At 38.9% G+C, this 5,427-nt stretch overlaps 1 non-coding gene across 1 annotated transcript; it reads left to right on the top strand.

Annotated features, from left to right (window-relative positions):
* The first annotated feature begins 3,790 nt into the window (after positions 1–3,790).
* TRNAI-GAU lies at positions 3,791–3,864 on the top strand. Its single transcript has one exon. It is a non-coding gene; the product is annotated as a tRNA-Ile (tRNA).
* The last annotated feature ends 1,563 nt before the right edge of the window (positions 3,865–5,427 follow it).

Raw genomic sequence — 5,427 nt, 5'->3', positions numbered from 1 at the left:
AGGGTTGTGATCCGTTGCCGGACACGAAAAAAAGACAAAAAGGAAAAAAAAAAAAAAAAGATAACATAAGTTTGTAGTTTAAGGAAAATTGAGTAGTCCTTTGTGGTTCTAGAACAGTGGTTCTCAATCAACTGTAATTTCACACACACACACACAAGACACACACACGCACATACCCTGGGACAACTGGCAATGTCTGGGGACATTTTTTATTGTCATGACTTGGGGATGCTATTGACATCGAGTGAGTAGAAGCTAAGAATGCTGCTAAACAACTTACAGTGCACAGAACAGCCCCCAACAACAAAGAACTATCCAGCCCAAAATGTCAATAGTGCTAAGGTTAAGAAACCCTGTTCTAGAATAAACAAAGCTAGATAGACAGTTTAAGGCTTTGATATAGAAGGCCCCGAATCCATCTTTACAATTCTCAGCACTGATTAGGACACACTAGTGCTTATAAATACTTATGGAATGGATTTAAGTCTTGAAAAAACAGTGAAATGTAAATTCAGGGCAAATGTTGAGGAAAATTGACTAGATACAGAAAGGAAGAGGAAATACTTTTCCTCTGTACTCAGACTTTTCCTCTGTACTCCAGACATATGTCATCTTTAAAAGGATCTTCCTGTAATGAGGACCACTTCTTATTTCCACAGAAGGATAGACATGTTTAAAACTTAATTCAGTAGTTTTTAAATAATATTTAATTCTTTTAGTTTCATTTTCTTGGCAATTTAATTTTATATGATTATCCTATTTAATCTTATTTGATTGAGTTCAATCTAGTTAGATTTCAGGAATGAAGAAATAGAAACAAGTTCTTGGACACTTAGCTGTTCTTATTATTATTTGCAGTTATCTAAGCATGCAATTGGACTTCTGAGATTACCAGCGGAGGCTCCTTTTAGAAGTACATAGATAGATTACTGAATTGAAAGGTAATTAACCAAAATGTAAAGTTAATGTAGAAAAGGTACACAATATCAAGCTGAATATGGCAAACAAGTTTCAAAAGTAGGTTATAAAACTGTGGCCGTATCATTCAAGAGGATGTGGATTAGCTATTGTAAAATACTACTAAATTACAGTCACTAATTTCCATATAAGGCAATCTTTTGCTTTATTTTGTTGAAAAAAAAAAAAAAGAAGTCTAAGGTGGTAACTCTAAAGCCCAAAAGGTTTTCTTCTATAATGCCCAATTAGATGTTAAGGAGAAAAAAATTAATCAGATAGAATGCTTGGCTAAAATCAAAACAAAGTATTGTATTGGTGCCAATCTGGTTAATGATAGTTTTTTGCAGTGGTTTTAAATATACATCTTGATAATGTATCATGGCCGAGATATGAATTTGTACTTTATTTAACTGAGAGCCTGAATGAGCAAGTCAGGCACAAATTACTGGAAGACTTTGGAAGGCTGGAGGGGAAGGAGGCTGTTATACGAGCCCTCACAATTCAGAGGTTTGAGAATAAGAGTATTTTTCAGCCCGTTTAAAGAACTAGGTTTCTTAGAGTCAACAATGAATAACTCACTCTTGATCAGGAAGAGAAAATGTGTTTGGGTCACTTAGTATTTCTTGTATGCAGGTCAGGGAGCAAAATCCAGGGGAATACACAGCAAAAACAAACTGCTAAACTAGATTGATTTTTTATTTTCTGTTCTTTTTTATCAGGTCTTTGTTCCTAGAGAGGAAGGGTTGATACTGATTAATTGGGAAAAACAAGTTTGGAGTGATAAAATGCTTCCTGTCAATCTGTGTACAACCCAATTTGCAGAGTCTTACATCTCTCTCCACCTCTGCATCCCTTCTCAACAAAGCCCAATACCTTCATTAGGATGACAGCAAAATTCCTATTCTTGCTGAGGTCAGGAGTAATTTTGGTTTTTACGTCTTGATCCAATGAAGAGATCTGGGGCCTGGGAGTCAGCTATTCTGGACTATCCCACTAACTAGTTTATCCATTCATTTGACAAATTTGTTGAGCACCTACCATGTGCCAGGCACATAGCAGGGAACCAGAACAATTCCTTGCCCTTCTAGCCATCTAGAAATTACATTCTTTTTTAAATTTTGTAAAGTTTATTGGTAACCAGATGTGAGGGTCGACCAGGAAAAACCATGCAACAGAGTCAGAGAAATGCTCCCTCCTGGAGATTACATTCTAGTGTAGGGAGACCATAAACAAGGAAGTGCCAGTGGACCAGAATAGCTAGAATGGAGTTGAGGAGGGGAGAAAATCATGCAGGTTTTGAAGGCTAACATAAGGACTTTGGGTACTACTGCAAATGAAGTGGAGAGACAGGGAAGCGTTTTGAACAGAGGAGTGATGTGGTCTATGTTAAAAGTGCTGGGCAAATGTGAGGTATGATTGTCAGTAGTAATAACGATGACTTGCAGCACATTGTAATAAGTTCCACACTTATTTCTTCTTGTGGATGGATAAATGGATTAAAAGGAAAGCCTGAAATTGTTTGACCGCTTACTGAGTTTTGCATTTTGAAACTATTTATAGGGCCTATTTAATTGACTATTAACAAATTACCACCTTATGCCTTGAAATAGTTTACTTTCCTGTGTCCTATTAGATTATAAGATCTACAAGGGCAAGGGCCAGGTCAGTCTTTTTTTTTTTGGTGGCTGGCCACAGGCCAGTCTCATTTACAGTGTTTCTGTATTCTCAGTGGCTTTCATGCTATGAGGCATAGTAGGCCCCAATTATTTTTTGAAAGATGGGTGGATGAATGAATGAAACATTAGTTCCTATATAGAATTGTACAACATTGACAATGAAATGGTGACTTTCTATAACAAGAGCTTGTTTTACCTGTTTTCTCACTTGATCTTCAGAATACCTTCATTTGGTGAGAGGGATCATTCTCTTATTCTAGGTGCAGGACAGGGAATCCCCAAGAGGTGAAGTGATGATGCGCGGCTGGCAAGGGACTGAAGCAGGTCTTCAGAGTCTGAACTACAGAGCCCAGGATCTTTCCACTATATATTCCATCACTGAGTCCACTCGAGGGACAGTCTTTATAAGTTATTAAAATGAAATTGTCTCTGATGGAAATGCTCTAAAACTAGCTTATGGTAATGGTTGCAAAATTTGGTACATTTACTAAAAATCATTGAAATGTACACTTAAAAATTAGTGAATTTTGTGATCTGTAAATTGTACCTCAATAAAGTTGATTTCTCGACTACTCATGCCTCTTCCCAAATCAATATAATTCCTTCAGCAGGATACCGTTAAAATATCAGTTATTTTCCAAAAGTCTTTCAAGTCATTAAGTTACCATGTATTTATATGTGCACAAAATACACTCTATCTACATATAATATTTGGGGGGTGGCTGGTTGGTTCAGGGATCAAACCCTGAACCTTGGTGTTATCAGCACCATCCTCTAACCAACTGAGCTAACTGGCCAATCCCATACGTAATTTAATTTAACCCACTGGACCTCCAGTTATGTTTTAGTGACATTTAGTGACATTTAAAATAATGACTATATTGGGCCGGCCCGGTGGCGCACTGCTACAGTGCGCCGCTTGGGAGCGCGGCGGCGCTCAAGGGTTCGGATCCCACATACAGACCGGCCGCTCACTGGCTGAGCCAGGTGCGGGCGCAACACCGAGGGTTGCGATCCCGTTGCCGGTCCCGGTTCGGTATGGGCACGACACTGAGGGTTGCAATCCGTTGCCGGTCACGAAAAAAGACAAAAAGGAAAAAAATAAATAAATAAAAATAAATAAATAAATAAATAAAATAATGACTATATTGCAGGCTGGCTGGTTAGCTCAGTTGGTTAGAGCATGGTGCTGATAATACCAAGGTCCAGGGTTCAATCCCTGTACCAGCCAGCCTCCAAAATAAATAAATAAATAATGATTTTATTGCTAGAAATTACATTATCAGTTTTCAGGCCCCAAAGCTGAAACAGCCTCCTTTGAATAAACAGTGATGTAAAAGAAGTTCTTAGAATCCAGCAGAAAGAGGGAAATATTCATATTACTCTCACCACTATTTCACTTCTCCAAGTTCCTGATTTATTTATTATGTGGTTTCTTTTGCTTTGGCTTGGGTTTTTTGTCCTGGTGCTAATTGTTTTGTTTTGTGGTTTGTGGTTGTGAAGTTTGAGTCTGAAAATTGAAGTGTTACTTCAGATAAAGTAAAAATAATCATGAAGAATGAGCTAGAAGAGGTCCAATATCTTTTCTCCCTTCTGTACTAACACAAAGCACAGGGTCAGTGCATTTCTTGTAGAAAATAATCAAACTTTTGAATTAGCCCAGAGATAGCTTTTTTGGGGGGGGGTGGGAGGCGGCAGGGTTTATTGTGGTAAAATATACATAACACAATGTTTACATTTCTTTTTTTTTTTTTTTTTTTTTTTTGTCTTTGTCCGTGTCCGGCAATGGATCGCAACCCTCAGTGTTGCCCCCGTACCGGACCGGGGACCGGCAACGGGACTGCAACCCTCGGCGTTGCTCCCGCGCCTCGCTCAGCCAGTGAGCGGGAACCAGTCTGCATGTGGGATCCGAACCCTCGGGCGGGAGCGCCGCTGCGCTTCCCAAGCGGCGCACTATCCAGTGCACCACCGGGCCGGCCCCAATGTTTACATTTCAACCACTTACAAGTGTATAATTCACTGGCATTAAATACATCCACGATGTTTTGCAACCATCACCACTGCCTGTACCTAAAACTTTTTCATCATCCTCAACAAAAACTCTGTACCCATTAACAACTCTCCAGGATTCGATCCTTGTACCAGCCAGCCATCTCCAAAAAATATATATTAAAAAGAAAATCATAACTCTCCTGATCTCCCTCCCCCCAACCCCTGGTAACCTGTACTCTACCAGAAAGAGCATTTTAAATACTTGATTCTTCCCCGTACCAGCTGGCCACCAAAACCCCCAAATAAATAAATAAATAAATACTAGATTCTTAGAAGATACTTTATTGAAGCTGTTCAGGAAGGCACTTTAATGAACCTTATCATTAGGGATAAATATGACACAAGACTTTTATACACCAGGTTCTGATCTAAGTGGTGGGAATATGACTATGTATGAGATACATATTATATTGTAGGCTGCACATGGGTGAGTCGATCACATAAACATGTAAACAGCTTAAGCACAATACCAAGTAATATGAAAACAATAATATAGAATCCTTGATTCAATTAAATTCTTTTTTTTTTTTTTTTGGTGGCTGGTTAGTATAGGGATTGAGCCCTGGACCTTGGTGTTATCAGCACCACTCTCTAACCAACTGAGCTAACCAGCCAGCCCCTCCATTGTAATCTATACCAGTGTTTGGCAAACTTTTTCCATAAAGGACCAGATTGTAAATGTTTTAGGCTTTGCTGGCCATATGGTTTCTGTTGCAATTACTCAACTTTGCCCTTGTAGTTC

This window comes from Galeopterus variegatus, unplaced genomic scaffold, assembly GCF_000696425.1.
Source record: "Galeopterus variegatus unplaced genomic scaffold, G_variegatus-3.0.2 Scaffold1779, whole genome shotgun sequence".
NCBI lineage: Eukaryota > Metazoa > Chordata > Mammalia > Dermoptera > Cynocephalidae > Galeopterus > Galeopterus variegatus.
This window is presented reverse-complemented; position numbering and strand designations above follow the sequence as displayed.